This window comes from Lissotriton helveticus, chromosome 3_1 (assembly GCF_964261635.1).
Source record: "Lissotriton helveticus chromosome 3_1, aLisHel1.1, whole genome shotgun sequence".
NCBI classification, from domain to species: domain Eukaryota; kingdom Metazoa; phylum Chordata; class Amphibia; order Caudata; family Salamandridae; genus Lissotriton; species Lissotriton helveticus.
This window is the reverse complement of record NC_136061.1, coordinates 62,501,415-62,519,049: the sequence shown is the minus strand read 5'-3', so window position 1 is coordinate 62,519,049 and position 17,635 is coordinate 62,501,415. Positions and strand designations below refer to the sequence as shown.

The following is a 17,635-nucleotide window of genomic DNA, read 5'->3' as shown; positions in this document are numbered from 1 at the left end:
CCTCCTTACTCTCTTATATGCCTCTTTTTCTTCATTTCCATAGTTTCGTCGCCACCTTCGCTCAAGAACTCTAAATTTAATTAGCATTTCATTTAGTTCACATGAGTACCATATATATATATATATATATATATATATATATATATATATATATATATATATATATATATATATATTACCTACTGGCTGTCGCCAGTAGGTATATATAGTTAGGATTTTTTCTCTATGGGACTTTTGAAAATTCTATGTCTAATAACTTTGGCGTTTGTGGACGGAATTGTCTGAAATTTTCAGGAAAATGGAACATTTTGTTTCTGAGCAGCCCCTGAAAATTTGGGGGGGTTTCGTCAAGGGGGGGCCGAGAAAAAAGGGGGGTCCCAAAACGTGTTTTTAACATTGAGTTTCCCATAGGGCGGTTGGCCTCACTTTTAGCCCGAACGGCTGAATGGATTTGCACGAAACTTGGCAAAATTGTAGGGACTGGTAGCCCAATGTGCCTTTGCTAGGTCTCAATATATGTGCTTCAGTGGATTTTGAGAAATTAACGTTCAAAAAAAGATATATATCTGTAACAGCGGACCGGGCAGCGTTCCGGTTCGCGGACTTTTCGCGGTACGGAGCTTTGTGAAGCGAAGCTGATTGGTTCTCTGGCGTCTGTGAACATTCCAAACAGTCCGTAGCGGCTGCCATCTTGTCTCTCGGTAGGATCGAGAGACAAGAGGAGGCCAAAGCGAAGGGGCAAATGACCATAAGGGGGCATAGTAGATTCTCGCTGACCCCCTAGGTTTGATGTGGAGGTTTTAAAAGGGCCCCGCGGGGCAAAAAAAAAAATAATAATAATAATCGAACGGCTGAATGGATTTGCACGAAACTTGGCAAAATAGTAGGGACTGGTAGCCCGATGTGCCTTTGCTAGGTCTCAATATATGTGCTCCAGTGGATTTTGAGAAATTAATGTTCAGAAAAAGATATATATCTGTAACAGCGCTCCGCTTCGCGTACTTTTCGCGTTACGGAGCTTTGCGAAGCTGATTGGTTCTCCGGCGTCTGTAAACATTCCAAACAGTCCGTAGCGGCCGCCATCTTGTCTCTCGGTAGGATCGAGGGACAAGAGGAGGCCAAAGCGAAGGGGCAAATGACCATAAGGGGGCATAGTAGATCCTTCCTGACCTCTTAGGTTTGATGTACCATTTTGCCAAGTTTGGTGTAATTCCGTTCAGCCATTCAGGCTGTAGACGTATGTAAATGTCCTATGGAAAATTGCATGGGGAAAACACATTTGAAAGTGTTGAAATTTAGAACCAATTAAAATGTTACTTTGGTTTTGTATTTGTGTGTGATGAAAGTTAATTGGTTATGTATATATCTCAAATGAGAGGAAACCACAGCCATTTTGTGATACTACTGTCTGAGGTACATTTGTGAGGAATTTTTGGTGGTGAATTTCTGGTGTTTGATTTACACAGTACTAACACTTCTCCTACTTTTAAAAAGGTGAGTTGTTAATTTGTAAGGGGAACTATGTTGTACACTTGAAGATAATTTGAAAAATGTTTTCTGTTATTTATTTGCAGTCCTTCTGTTATACTAAATACTTGATAAAGTTAGTTTTATATTATGTATTACTAAAAACGATAAATGAAAGTGATTATTTTTTTCTGCAATTTACAGCAAGCAATTTCAAAATAAAATGGCTGACAATGAAGAGACCGTGGCAATTTCTTTTGAATTGTCCACTACATTGATTGAAATTGACAGCACCAATAATGAAATATTGTCACAAGGAGGAGATGACTTGAATGATTCCACTACATTGATTGAAATTGACAGCACCAATAATGAAATATTGTCACAAGGAGGAGATGACTTGAATGATTTTTTTGATCAATCTGTTGATGGCGAATTTATCAAATGTTTGGAGACCATAGAGTTACAAGAATCATCATTGCAGACTTTTAATGAGGAGATTCCAGATGAGATGATTGAAGAGGAAATTTCTGATGAGGACATGTTAGTAGTTCTTTCAAATTTAGAAAATTCAGAAGAATAAATTTATATTTAGAAATCAAAAATTGTTTGAGACATTATTCATTTTTATTTTTAATTTATGAGGTTGTAGCGAAGTGATTGTAGTATAAAATGAGACTTATAGTATAGAGTGCAACATTTTTATGTTACATGGTAAGTTTACTCATATTTACTTCCCTTCTCCCACTATATTATCTCCAATGTGTATTTGACATCTCTTCTTCATCTCCGGCCTCCTTTCTCTCACTGTGTGTCTCTGATGCATCTTATCGCTGCTATTTTGTGTAATTACAGAAGAGAGTAAAATAAAATAGTTCGGAACGTGAAAAGGGGGCAAAGTAGAGTACCCCTCACCCCCTAGGCCTTCTCAGGCGGTCCCAAAAGGATCAGTTTCTGCTTTCCTGAGAGATTATGGTATGAGTTCCATATACCACAATAATTTGCATTACAACATGCAAGATATATATCTCCTATTACCAACTTTTGGAGATATTCGCGCTAAGCGCGAATATCTCCAAAAACTAACACCTGCCCTGAGCAGTTCTTAGCCATGTTATCCAATGGGAGGTGGATAACATGGCTAAGAGCATTAGCTCGGTAATGCATGAATATCGCTGAGTTTTCAGCGATATTAATGCATTGCGGTCGTTTTTTTATCGCATTTGCGATAAACCTTGATAATAGCAAGGTTTATCTTCGATAATTTCTGACGATGCTTAGCGGTAAAAAATTCGTTGCTAAGCATCGTTAGCGATAAATATCGCTTAACTTTGGTAATATGCACCAACGTCTGTTAACGTTCGATTCGAAGGAAATGAGGAAGTGTTGAAAAACATTGTTTGCGCCATCTTGCCTTTTTTGAAATGCCACACTTTTGTCGTGCACGGCAGCCATTTTAGATGCCTTGACCAGACCCACTCTCTGCACGCTGTCGATTCGTAGCATGGCTCCCCACCCTCGCAAGCATCTTCCCCAGGCACTGGTCACCCCCGCTCTCTGTGTTATGCATGGGCAATAAACCTCTCCCCATCTGCGCTGCTCTTCCCTGAGAATCACACTCTGTGCCCGCCCGACACCTCCCTTTCGCCCTATTCACTACCGCACCCTCTGACACTCCTCTTCCTCTGTGTCCGATTGTCCAGGCTATCAGCTAGCCCTGCAGATGTAGTTTATGGCCCCAGCTGTAAAGAATCACCCCTCTTCAAAGGAGTTATAGTAGATCAAGGCCCACACCCGATGAGATCCGTCACACCACACGTGTTCCTACTATCTGAAAACCATCCTGTATTGTGATTGGGGAGGGGACCGAGCCTGAAGCGGAAGATTCCAGGGATGACTCTTTGTACATCAAAGTTTTTACATTTATGTGTCACATTAAAAATATATAGCACTCCAACAAAGTAGTAGGATTATAAAACTTTAATAACTTATAAATATATACAACAAAACAAAAACAGTAAAAACATTTAAACAACGAAGAGACCGTGGCAATTTGTTTTGAATTATCCAATACATTTATTGAAATTGACAGCACCAATAATGAAATATTCTCACAAGGAGGAGATGACTTGAATGATTTTTTGATCAATCTCTTGATGGCGAATTTATCGAATGTTTGGAGACCATAGAGTTACAAGAATCATCATTGCAGACTTTTCATGAGGAAATTCCTGATGAGGACATGTTACTAGTTCTTTCAAATTATGAAAATTCAGAAGATGTTGCCTGGGGGTGGGTCGTCAGTAGCAGTCTGTTGTGCGAATAGTTCCAAGGCAGCAGAACGCGCTGAAATCTAGATGGCACGAAGGTGATGTCTAGTAAGTTGCCGCCCAGCAAATAACGGCGTGGGGCGCCGCGGGGGTGAGTGAGTCCAGTAGGCACAACAGCTATTCTTACCGGCATTGCAGAATTACTGCTGGGGACAATGCCTGTGCTGTAGCAGGGTCACAGCAGAAACAAAAAGGATTCTGTTGAAGATGTTGTTGGTTTTCAATTTGAAAACAGTTCTGGTGTCAACTGCTATGCTAATGTAGTGGTTAATGTTTTGTTTTCTCTAGAAAATGTAAAAGAGGGGGAGGCAGTCCAAAGTTCTGGTAAAAGGGCAAAGGAAAGGATCGGTGGTTTGAACTATCAGTCAAAAAGGGGAGGGGGTGCAACAATTTTTCCTACCGGGTCACAGTGTGCTTTCACCGGAACTGAGGTTTGCAGGATTGTAGTAATTCAAAGTGAGGCTGGCGCCAGCATGGGAGCGCCGACGTCCCGCGGATACAGTTTCGTCACTCCACGGGCGATCATGGCAGTCATTCCCCATCGGGGGTGTCTGCGGGGGTCGGAAACTCCTGCGGCTCCTCTAGAATCTTCAAGGTCGTGGAGGACTACGGTGGTGGAGTCAACCAGTGACCGGGCCATTTCTTTATGCTGGGCCCGCTCTTGCCAGGTCGATCGCCATTTTGAGAGTTCGGTAGCTACTGGCGATCGCGGGGTCAAATGAGCGGACGGGCTCCACCCTGCCGGGCGAGACGTTGCAGCATCGCCACAGTGGAAGAACCCTTTTCCGGGCGCCTGGAGCGCTGAGGGTGCAGGTGGGAAGCCTCCACTGGGGAGGCGGGAGAGACCTGTTCGCACCGTCTCTCCCTCCCAGTGCACCCCACGGCGTCTCGCTTGAGATTTGTTATGGCCGGACCAGGCGATGAGGACGAGGGGGGGGGGGGGGGGGTCGGAGGCATGTGCAAGACATCCCCCCCAGTGTTGTCAAAGCCATTATTCAAGAAAGAAGAAGTGTCCCGTCCGTCTTCGGGCCGGGCTTCCGGTGGATGTCGGCCGGACGCCCCTTGCTCTGGCCCCATGAACGGGTTCCTTGGTTTATCGGCTGCAGCCGGATCCCATCGGCCCCGGCCGTTGGTGGCCGGACCGGTAGAGAATGTGGCGGGACTACCTGAAACTGTCAAGGGCCACCGCGGCCGGACTGGGAGAGAGAGGGGAGGGTCGAGGACACGGACATTCCCCCCCCTGCAACTCTCCAGCGGTGTCAATCCCCCTGGCCGGGTCCCGCTGGCCTCGGCCTCTCCTCCGGCTACACCCTACGTGATGATCTCCGAGGCGTGGCAGCAGGACCCGCCTTATATGTGTTGCTTCCGCCTGGGCGTAGCCGAAAACCTGTTGCCCTTTGGAAGTTTCTAGAATGGGGCGGATGTCTGCTGACTTCTATCTTTCCCAGTTTGCCGTTATTTGGCCGTGGCAGGCGGTGGGACAGACACGTTTTGGGGCAGTGAGGGGCGATGTTTTCAGGTTTCTTATTACGGGCTTACTTCTAACGTTTCTTGTTTCTAGGACAATAATAGGTTTTATCATTACGTATTGTTATCGTTTCTTTGTTTGTTATTTAATAAAAAGTTCATCAGTGGCCTACTGATTTTCGTTTTCCTATTCTTTTCTTTCCAGGTTGTTTCATGCTAAAGTTTCTGTTAACAGGATACAGTGATCACTTCGTTATTATTGCATATGTCCTTTTCACTAGGGGTGCTCTCTTGTTGGGCCAGATGACCTATCTCTAGTAAATGGTCCGGGTGAAACAGGTGCATCAATCAGTGGGGAGTAGATAGGCATGACAGATTACAACGGGGGAGAAAGGTCCGCATTACCTACCCTTTCACTACTTGCAAAGATTTTCCTACGTTTATTTGCAAACAGGGAATACCTCCAAAAAGAACTAATTCCCAAACAGTCAATGTTCGGACAATCAATCAATCAATGAGGAATGAAATAGGTACGACGTGTTAAAGGCTTGCGTTACCTACCCTTCACTATCTGCAAAGGGAGAGAGAATATTCCTATTCTTCCTCGTTTGCAGGCAGAGAAGATCCTTAAGAGAACCAACTTCGAACAATTCAATGCTCGATTCAAACAATCAACAAGGGGTACTGTGAACACAAATGAACGCCGCTTATGTACATACACATTGCTATTTTCAACAGGTTGTTCCTAATGTTTCTATTTTAGCGAGGTCAAAAAGAGATCCCATTAGTGGCCTACTGATTTTGCTCGATTCCTTTTGTTTTTTTACACGATTTTTCGCTATCTGCAAAGACTAAACAGAGTATTGCGACTCTGTGCTTGTTTGTAAATAGAGAATGAACCAAAGAGAACAATCAATCAAATGGAGAGAGAAGCATGCACGACGGATTACAACGGGGGCAAAGGCCTGCGTTAACTACCCTTCACTATCTGCAAAGAGAGAGTACTCCTAATAGAAATGAGGGGTGGGGGGCAGCATTCAAAGCAGATCAGTGTGCATAAACACGAAAATGTTTTTACTTACCACGTACTTGACATTCGACAGCTTATGATATTTGCTATTAAAAAACCATTGAAATTCACTGAAAAAACCATAGGTTATAGACCATATATAGTTAGGAATTAGCATTTACAAAACCTTGAAAATTCACTGAAAAAACCATAGGTTATAGACCATATATAGTTAGGAATTAGCATTTACAAAACCTTGAAAATTCACTGAAAAAACCATAGGTTAGAGACCATATATAGTTAGCTGGACATTTTATTGACATAAAACCAATGAAATTCCATATATAGTTAGTTGCACTAACTATATATCGCGCACCCGCAATCCACTGCTGATGATGTCACATATTACATCATTCATGACATGGTCAGTGACATCACTGATGACATCACTGATGACATCTCAAATGACATCACTGATGACATCACTGATAACATCTCATTTGACATCAATGACCACATCACTGATGATATCATTCATGTGACAATACAATGCATCTCCTCACATTTTAATATAACCTCTGTTTCACCCAGTGTTAAATACAGAGTATAATTTTTGAAAACATTGACACACCAATACTAGTTACTACATACGCACTCACTGATTGCTACGTCTACACACACCTTCACTCATTCACCCATACAATCATTCATACATACAATCACTCATCTTTACAACACTATCATATGCACTCATACACCTATACAGACACTCACAGTCTGCCACTCATCCATGGAGTTACTCACACACCTAGTCAGTCCTGTAAAGAATCAATGACACTTCCATTTTCTTGTCTATACAGTTAAACATAGAGCACCTTACATTTTCAAACATATACTAACACATACTTACCTTCTTATACAATCATTGATACAAGTACACATTGATCTGCACAGAGTCACACACCTCCCAGCTAGCCACACACACACTCAGTCTCCCATACAAATACTTGGGCAATCAATCAATAACCCATATAGTTACTCATATAGCTACTGATCAACACATGCAGCAGTTTACAGAACAACAGACATAATGATGCACAAATTAAGACAGTTTAGTCACTAACCCATGTACTCAGTGAGACACATTTAATCACTCACTCATACAGTCAGTCATGCACCTACTAAATCCTTCGTCCAGACACTTACACATCCACTCATTCTTCAATATGTAAGACATATTTAAACTTTACAGAAACAAAAAATCACTGGATGTTGTTATCAGTGATGTCATCAGTGATGTCATTTGAGATGTCATCAGTGATGTAATCAGTGATGTCACTGACCATGTCATGAATGATGTAATATGTGACATCATCAGCAGTGGATTGCGGGTGCGCGATATATAGTTAGTGCAACTAACTATATATGGAATTTCATTGGTTTTATGTCACTAAAATGTCCAGCTAACTATATATGGTCTCTAACCTATGGTTTTTTCAGTGAATATATATATATATATATATATATATATATATATATATATATATATATATATATATATATGTCAAAGCAAACTCCCTCGAAGAAAGAGCAGAGGCCACACAGGGGAAGTTTCGGAGCCAGCTTTAATCGCAGTTCACACGGAATGGCGAATGCATTTCGGCGTCGTAGCCTTCTTCAGCGCCCAGAGTGTGATCAGGATGCAGGTGCAAAATCACGGGTTTAGAATACCCAGCCCCCTCCTGATAGGTGTTCAGATGCTCCTCCCCCAGGTGAGTCACATGCGCTAATACCTTATGTGGGCCGCCCAGTGGCAGGCGCCTACATATCCCATAATGCTACAATGTGGGGCTCAAACTAGAGCCTTGCGGTACCCCCGTATTCAGCACTTTCTCCTCGGACCTAAAGTTTCCCAACATAACGATCTAGCGCCTATGTGCCAGATAGTTTTTAAACCATTCTAAAACGGTTCCCGCTATGCCCGCATTTGCTAGACGATGTAAAAGGATAGCATGGGACACCGTATTGAACGCTGCACAGAGATCTAATAGGATCAGGACTGCCATCTTGCCCTGATCCAATGCAGCTCGAATGGTTTCGGTTGACGACAACAATGCAGATTCAGTTGAATGGTGGGCTCTAAAACCTGCTTGGCATGGATGAAGAATTTCTTTCTTTTCCAGGAAGGCCATAAGTTGCTTATTAACAAACGATTCCGTTAATTTGAAGAGTGCTGGGAGGAGTGAAATAGGGCGCAGGTTAGCAAGGGTCGCAGGATCCTGCACAACCTTCTTCTGCAGTGGTCTAACTGCAGCCACTTTCCATTGGAGGGGGATTTCACCTGTTTGAAGGGATGAATTTATGATGGAATTGATTTCAGGGTTGACTTCTTCTATTATTGCTTTAAGCAGCGTAGGGGGGCAGGGATCGAGAGGAGATCCTGACTTAATTGCAGATATCCCTTGATATGTATCTTTCAGGCTGATTTGATTGAAAGTGTCCCAGCAGGGTTTATAAATATCTATATTGATTTTATCCTCTAACTCTACTTTGTCAAACTGCGGGAAATCTTTCGTAAGGGTGTCAATTTTCTGTACGAAATAGTTAGCTATCGCGTCACAGAGGGTCTGGGAAGGTGGGATCTCTCGAGTTAACAATTTGGGATTTCTGAAGCAATTGACAATTTTAAGAATTTCTTTCTGTTGGTTGCTAGAAGCTTCAATTTGTGACGTGAAGTACTTGGCTTTCGCGCCTTTTATGGAGGCATGGTAGAGCCTCCTTACTCTCTTAATTGCCTCTTTTTCTTCATTTCCATAGTTTCGTCGCCACCTTCGCTCAAGAACTCTAAATTTAATTAGCATTTCTTTTAGTTCACATGAGTACCATATATATATATATATATATATATATATATATATATCCACACAACCTCTAGCAGAACTATAGGAAGAGGCCACACGGGGAACTCAGGAAACAAGCCTTTAATAGACACGCAGGTAAGGCATGATGCATTTCGACATCTTCCTCAGACGCCCCTGCTGCACTTACAAACAGTCCCACGCTTCCACTTAAAATCCAACTGCAGACCTCCCATTGGTGAGAGGAAGCACATCCCCTGCCATGTGGTCGCTCACCTGCTGTAGTGCTGTCGGTACTACAGCACCCAGAATGCAACATCCCTGGGTTGGTACTGCGAGGGGAATGAAGGAGTAAAGTCCATGTGGCTATGGCGCACTGCAGAGTGGAGCGCACTGTTATTGATGCAAAATGAAGTCCTCGGGCTTCCCTGGGTCCCCGCATTCATCTTCACCGCCACAGCACAAGTCCGGAATGTATATACACATATACATACCCTGTACTTCTACTGCCAGAACATGCATTCAGGCAAAGCGCCCAGTTAAGAATTCCAAGTTATAGAACATATACAGGCCTGCTCCGAGGATAATGAGGCGCAGACTGCACTGTATCACGGAAGATAGAATAGTGAAGAAAGTCTGCACTGGGATTAATTTACATTCCTCTCTCCCACCAAGGACCCCACCACCACCATGCCCAACTTCCAAGAAGAGATACAGGACGTCACATCCTGGATGAACAATAGCTACTGAACCTCAACGTAGAGAAGACGGAAGTCCTCATACTTGGAACCATCCCCGTCAGCATGGGATACCGCTTGGTGACCCACCGCCCTCGGCAGCCCCCCAAACCCCATGGACCACGCCAGAAACCTCGGCATCGTACTCAACTCCTCCCTCTCTAAGAACAAGCAGGTCAACAACGTCATCTCAAGCTGCTTCAACACCCTCTGCATCCTCCGAAAGACCTTCAAATGGACCCCCCCCCCCGAGTCAAGGAAATCAGTCACCCATACACTCATAACATGCAGACTGGACTTCGGAAACGCCCTCTACACCAGCATCAACAAGTCCCTACTCCGCAAGCTCCATATGTTACAGAACACCGCAGCCAGACTCATCATCACCATCCCCGACACAAACACATCAGCTAACACCTACGAACCTCCACTGGATTCCCGTCGAGAAAAGAGTTACGTTCAAGATACTCACCCACGGGGGAGGAGCCAAGCTCGCGTCCGAGATGGCCGCGTTTTAGCCCGGCTCCGTTCGCCTGCCTGTTTTTATCATATATCCTGCTGTTATCCTGCCCTGGGAAGTCCTCTTTGCTATGCTGTAGCGTTCAGATACCTTGCAGGCACTCACCTGTTGTTCCGGTTGTCCCTGGGTGCCGTGGATCCTGAATGCGCTCCCGCTCGCTTCGGGCCCTCCGGAGCGGGCTGGCTTGGATCCTCTCGGCGGCGCCCGGACGGGGCGGAGCGCGATGATCGGCCCTTGATGGAGCAGTGGCCGTGGTCGTGGAGGCCGTTGTGCGTGTGGGCCGGCTGTGACTTGCTTGCCGGCTCCGGCGGACCGGTGGCCGTGGGTGGAGGCGCAGCCTTTCGTTGACGGGGCTGACCGTACATTCGGCTTGCTCCCCCTTTGTTCTCCGGTCCGGCCATTTTGATTCCCTCCGCCCGGACTCGGAGAACGGGGCCGGCGGCACCGGGGAGCCGGCGATCCCCCCCTTCTTCTGGTGGCCCCCCTTTTTGCTCTGGAGGTGCCCTGCTGCCGGTCGGCTGGACTTCATTTGCCTCGCTGCTGCCCGGACGGGGGTTGGCGGACGCCGCGGCCCCGCCGGGCTTCCAAGATGGCGGCCGACCCTGAATGTCTTAGCCGGGCCTGGACGAGCGCTGGTGGCCCGCCACATGGCCCGGGTGCCGGATACTGTAAAGGTTTTCCTACACTTAAGAGCATCCTGGACGCCCTACACTCCTGGCGAGCTTCGGTGGCCGCACCCGTCGTCATCCTGGGGGTGGATCCTCTCTTCGGGCCGTTTGGGCCCCCTAAACTGGGTGCGGCTTCGTCGCCGTTGCAGGGTGCGGCTGGAACTATCCTGGGCAGCGGGGGCCCGGCGAAGGCCGCGTCTGTGGCTGTGCGGAGTTCCGCTGCCCTTCATCGTCCTGTGCTATCTCCTGCGCCACTGTTCCGGGGGCCGGGTCCCGTCCGAACTGGACTCGGTGATTTTTTTTGCCTCCCTTCGCCTCGACTGACCGACCCTGGCTCCTGTGCCGGCCCCGCTGGGTCGGCCTTCCTCGAACTGTCCCTGAAACTGTGCCTGCATAGCTTGCGATGTTCTCTGACTTTTCCGGATCATCCGGGTTCTGCTCCACATATCTTCTCTGGACTGCCGTTTGATCTCCCTGTTCTTTGCCTTCTGTTCCTTGCGGTCTGGTTCTTGGTGAATCGGACGACTACACCTTTGGACAAACAAGGACAGGGCTGAGACGACCTGCTCTGTGTACGGTAGTCTTGTAATGGTTGGATGATCGGCATGTAACGATATGACTTTGTGTGACTTTGCGGTGCTCCTGGAGTGTATCCTTATATTTCTTTGACTTCCCGAGGGCTCTTCCCTTTCCTCAGGCGGGTGGGTGGGTGCTGATGATCCTGTTCCATGGCCCTCTCCCGTGCGTTTTCTTTTTCTTTCTCCCTTTCCCCCCCTCCTTTTTGTTCTATGTTTCCGTCTTGCCTTTGCTCTTCTATATTTCGGGTTCTGATTAGGGCAACAGGTACGCTGCCGGGGGGTAGGCCATAGCCTTCTGCAGGGGTGCAGGGTGGGCTTGCGGGGTGGGTGGGGGGGGCTGTCACTTTGGGGGGTCTTTTTTCCCCCCTTTTTTTCCCCCTTATTTTGTTCTATGGCTCTTAGTCTTCTCTTTTTCAGGACTCCCTCTTGTCATGTGTTTCCCTGGGGTGTTTCGGTTGTACTGGCCTTCCGGTCTTATTGTGATTACGGCTCACTGTGTGTTCCTGTCACTGATTCTAATGGATGCTGTGTGCCGGCTGATGTTTTCCTGTTTCTTTCACCGGGGGGCACGTGTTTGAGGAGGAGTCCCTTCCTTTTTCTTTTTCCTTCCCCTCCCTCTTTCGTGAGGGATCTCTCTCCTTTTATTGGGGTGTGTTTCGTATTGATTTATACGATGGGCCTGTTTTTGTGTCTGTTTGTTAAGTTGGGTTGTAGCTGTGGTGGGTGGGCGCTGGACGGCGAGCGCCATTGCCTCTCCTAGTGGTGCCTCCGTTGGAATTGTTTTTCTCAATATGTTCAGTTCTTGTCGGATTTATCCTGTACTCTTTGTGATCGCTTGTTCGCGGCTCACCACGGCTCCCCCCTTTTTTGCTTGACTTACTGCCCGTCATGAGCCTGTACTTCCCGTTCCCATAATAGAAAATCAACCTTCACGTATCCTGTCCATGCTGGTTGCTCTATGGCTTTCGGCCTATGTCTCCTGTGTTCGTGTTGTCGTATCCTGTGGGTGCTTTTGTACTGCTAATTCTGCTTTTGATATGTGGTGGCCAGCCCGCTGGGTTGTAGGCCCGTATTTGTGAGCACTTTCTGTACAATAAAGGTTTTAAAAAAAAAAAAAAAAAAGATACTCACCCACGCCTACAAATGCCTACACAACCCAGGACCCCAATACCTCAACGAGAGAATCATCTTCCACGCACCTAACAGAAACCTCCACTCCGCCAACTTCGCCTCACAGAACCCTGCACATCTGCAGAGCCAGGACAGGGGGAAGGGCCTTCTCCTATGTTGTGGCCAAGACCTGGAACGATCTCCCTATCAACATCAGACGCGCCCCCTCCCTGAACTCCTTCAGGAAGGCTCTCAAGACCTAGCTCTTCGTCTGAACGGAACTGCTGCTCGCCCCCACCCACACCCTCCTCCCTCCCAGCGCCTTGAGACCCACACGGGTGAGTAGTGCGCTTACAATTCCCCTAATTGATTATGTGGTGATGGATAATTTATACATCTGTAGAAGAAATGTTTGATTTGTCAGATAATTCACTCTGTCATGTGGATACCATATTATCCCTATTGTGAAGGAAACTCCTTTTAGTGCTCCGAAGAATTAGAGGATTTTCCACTACCTCCCAACTTTCAATCAGGCCCTTTGCTGTGTTCTGGACAAGTACAATCCAGGTGTCCTAGACCGAGGCAGGGAATCCATATTGACCACTTGCCAACTTATGAGCAACAGCAGCAGTAACGTGTTTTGGAACTTATGATTCAACACACAAACTACACATTTATATTTATAAGAGGCTGGTTAATGATCCATACAACCTCCCTCTTCTGACTGGACTAATTACTCCAGTTTCTAAAGTTACAATGATCCAGTGGGAGGTGAATGCACACTGCAGGTGGGTCTGTGCTAAAGAGAGTGATTGGTGTTAACCGCCCCTTAGTCAACCACGCCTCTGCACAGTCAAGTTACCGGGGCTCTGAAGGGACTCCTCAGGCGGACCAATGTAGGTCAGTGTAGGTCACATGTGGACGGATATTCAACTGATCATTGAAGACTGCATGATCCCCCTTCCAGAGAGGCAAACCTAAGGACCACTAAACATCACCTGCGGGTCAGTTTGGCAACTCCAACACTATGGTGACTGACAAGGGAGAGTCACACCAGGGGTCTGGCTCTTTAGCTGGAAATGCCCAGAAGTTGGGGAAAACTCCACAAGTGATCCAGCATTCAGAGAAATACAAAAATATTGTAGTAACTTAGCTTTAGCTGATGCAAAGGAAGGTTAGATGGAACACATAGTGCATCCTTTGGTCTCCAATTCACATATTGACTCAGACCTTCCTGACTTTTTTTTTGTCCTTTACTTCTTCCTATCTTTCTCTCTCAGCAACTGACTGAATACTCTCACTGCCTGCTCATCTGCTCTCTCAACTAACAAGTACTTAACTCCCTCAGTTGAGTCAAATCATCGCATATGACCACAAACGCAACTTCCCCTCCATCTTATGAACGTGTACAGGGGTTTGATAACTACGTGATCTAATCATAGGTCAAAATATCCCAGGGATCGAAAGCGGCCACGTGGACCTCCAACCAATCCTCAGCTTCTTCAGCAGCGGATGACATCGCTAACGCTAATTTAGGTTTACATAATCCAAGCAGTCTGTGGAGACACCCAGAGGTCAAAAGGTCCCACAAGCAGGCACCACAGTCTACAGGAATATCGCCTTGACATTGAACTGCTAGACTGACGCTCCCAGGGTACAAAATTAAAAACAAACCCTCGACAGGACTAGCACTTATTGAAAACTCATTGAAAACTCATGGAATACTAAAATAAAAGATCAAGGGCCATATGTATCAGAATCTTCTTTAGCGATTCTCAAATTGCGATTTTTTGAGAATCGCTATTTGAGAATCGCAAAATGCTATGTATGTAGGATGTGCAATAAATTTTGCGAATCAACATATTCCTTAATTGCGAATCTCAAATTGCGATTCGCAATTAAGGAATACCTCCCCATTCATTCCTATGGGCCCAGAGGCCCATAGGAATGAATGGGAAAACATTCTCAATTTGTGATTAGAAATTAGAGAATCGCAAATTGAGAATGCAATTTCAAGGGTGTCAAAAGGACACCCTGTTACACCCCTGAAATAAGCATGGGTGCACATGTGGCGCACATACATGCCCTAAAGGCATGTATGTGCTTCACATTGCACTTTGAAAAATGCAAAAAAGTGCATTTTTCAAAGAAATCGCAAATTACCACCAACTTGAAGTTGGTGGTAATTAGCGATTCCTTAAGGCCAAATTGCACTTTTTTGGTGCTTCTTACATTGCATTTAAGGAGTCGCAAAATTTGTGATTCCTTAAATCAATCGCAAAATAAGGAATCACAAATTTAGCAATTCCTTATTTTGCACGCAGTTTTGCCTTAATACATACCACTGCGAATTTCGGCATTTGTGAGCGCAATTTTGCTTGATACGTGTGTCCCCAAACCCTTGGCCTGGAATTTTTAGATATTTAGATTTAACTTTGTTTGAAAACTAACCTTTTAACAAAACTTTGAATCTATGCAGTATTTACTGATTACAAATTATAATATGGTTCAGCAGTCCTGCACGTCCTTAAAAGGCTCCCAGGTGATTTCTGAACTGATTTCTGAACTTAGCAAAATATGAATCCAGCTGCAGTTATCTCTGTGTTGAATCCATCCACGTAAATGTCCTAGATGTCCATGCCCTACATATGATCTCTGTGGCACAAATAAACTGTATTGTGTCATTTTGGCGAACTCCTAAAATTAATAAGTCCGCTTGAAGAAAACAGGCGAATAAAACTGCATTTTAGGGAAAATCTTGTATGACGAAATACCTTCTACAGGAAAATATCTTTTAGTATCAGGACAGGTGTATCGTAGAGGAAGAGTAAGGGGTTTGTATATGAAAAATAAAGAAATAAAGCTGGAGTGGGCAGAAGGAAATTGCAAAAATAAATGAGAGTATTACGGGACGAGGAGTAAAATGAAATGGGAGTAAGTGTTATGTTGTAAAAAAAAAAAAGTAAGGGGTTTGTAAAAAGAAATAAGGGAGTAAATTAGAAGGGGAAGTGCGTGGTTTTCAAATTTAAAAAATGAGTAAATAGGAGGGGGGTAATGATTCCGAAAAACAAATTAGGCAAACAGAGGAAAAGTAAGGGGTTTGTTGAGAATGTAAAGTGCGGAAGGGAGTAAGGGGTTTGAAAATGGGAGTTGAGTGGGAAGAGGAATAAGCCCCCACATGCATCAAGCATTTTTGTAGTCGCAAACGGTGCGATTCCTTAAAATCGGCCGTTTGCGAATGCAAAAGTGCTTTTTGGGATGCATGAAGCAATTTTAGAATTCGTAACGTGTGCGAATTCTAAAATTGCGGGTGCTTTTAAGAAGTCGCAGATTTGCGATTTCTTAAAAGCAATGCATCATTTTTTTAAAAAGTGAAAATTCGCAATTAGGGTGCCAAATTTACCGAGTGGTTGAACCACTCGGTAAATTTGGAAAAAGTGTGTAAAATGTTGAAAATGTTTTTTTTTCAACATTCATGTTACGGACACACATGTCCTTAGGACATGTGTGTGTGCAACATGATGCGAAAAATACATTTCAGGGGTGCATGGGGGGGTCCTTTGGACCCCCCCCTGCACCCATGAAATTTTCTAAGTGCCACTCGCAATTTCCATTGACTCCTATGGGCCTTTTGGCCCATAGGAATCAATGGGAATTGCGAAAATTAAGTTAAGAAATCGGTATTTCTTTGGGATTCGGTAAAAATTGCGATTTTTACCGAATCCCAAAAGAATACCGAAAATATTGATGCATATCATTTTGCATTTCTTAATTTGCGATTCCTTATTTTTCGCAAATTAAGAAATGCAAAAAGTCACAATGATGCATGTGGGGGAAGGAGTTTAAAAAACAGGAGCAATGTATGAGTGGGAGTAATGGTTTGCAAAACAAATAGAGGTAAAGCAAGAGGGGAAGTCATTTTTCTGATAAAAGGGAGTAAAGAAAGAACTAAAGCTTGTGGAAGTGGAATAAAAGTTTGAAAAAAGGCAGTTAAGTGGGAGTAAGGGGTTTGTAAAACATGGGTGTAAAGCAGGAGGCTGAGTAAATGGCTAAATAAGTTAAGTACAGAGGGAAGTGGAAGTAAGAGGGTTCTAAACAAGGGAGTAAAGTAGAAAGGGGTAAAGGATATGTAACACAGGAAGAATTTTGTTAGGAGTAAGGGGTTTGTAAATAAATAGGAGTATAGTGGGAAGGGACTAAGAACACTGAAACAAACTGGAGTAAAGAGGGTGGGGGAGAAGTAAAAGGAGAATGAAAGGCAGGTAAGAAAGTCTACAAACAAAAACAGATTTAAATGGGTGGGTGTTAAGCCACAAAAAGAAATTTAAACATGAAGAAAGAAAAGTTTCTTTAGGAATCACTTTCAGCAGCTGGTGTCAACCTGGTGAAAGACATTCCAGAAGAAAAAAAATTTGCCAAGAATGCTTCAACCAAATAAACTTGTCAGACCCATTTTCTACAAGTTGGAATTGTGACGAGCTCACATATAACACCTATGAAGATGGAGAATAATCAATAGACAAAGAAAAATCAACAAGTCTTCTCCGTCAACCGATCGCAGCTTACCTTTTTGGGGAAGTGGTAGTCGCCAATCACGATGTCTTTCTCAAGAGCAATTCTGACATTCAAGGGAACCACCGGATAGAGTCTAAAAGAAGCAACAAGAAAATCACCTATGTAGTCCTCCGAGTAATAGTGCACCTGCATGGATGGATGCTTAACTCTAAGAATGAAAGAGTCCACAAACCTTAAAACTGATCTAGTCATGATGCCATCTGTGCTAGCATTCCAGTTTCTTTCCCCAAAAGGTATGACAAGCTATCATCCAATGCAACCCAAAACTATAGAAACAACTGGAACTTCTACACCCTCAGGTTAAAAGAAGGAATCA

General features: G+C 44.7%; 1 long non-coding RNA gene and 1 pseudogene across 2 annotated transcripts in view; one reads left to right on the top strand and one right to left on the bottom strand.

Annotated features, from left to right (window-relative positions):
- Nucleotides 1-17,635, bottom strand: part of LOC144822106 (sterol 26-hydroxylase, mitochondrial-like) — a 138,298-nt pseudogene that overhangs the window by 27,227 nt on the left and 93,436 nt on the right. The window contains exon 7 of the transcript XR_013608564.1: nucleotides 17,311-17,392. The product of XR_013608564.1 is annotated as a sterol 26-hydroxylase, mitochondrial-like (transcript). The remainder of the gene's footprint in view (nucleotides 1-17,310; nucleotides 17,393-17,635) is intronic.
- Nucleotides 1-17,635, top strand: part of LOC144822107 (uncharacterized) — a 137,517-nt gene that overhangs the window by 54,059 nt on the left and 65,823 nt on the right. The window lies entirely within an intron of this gene.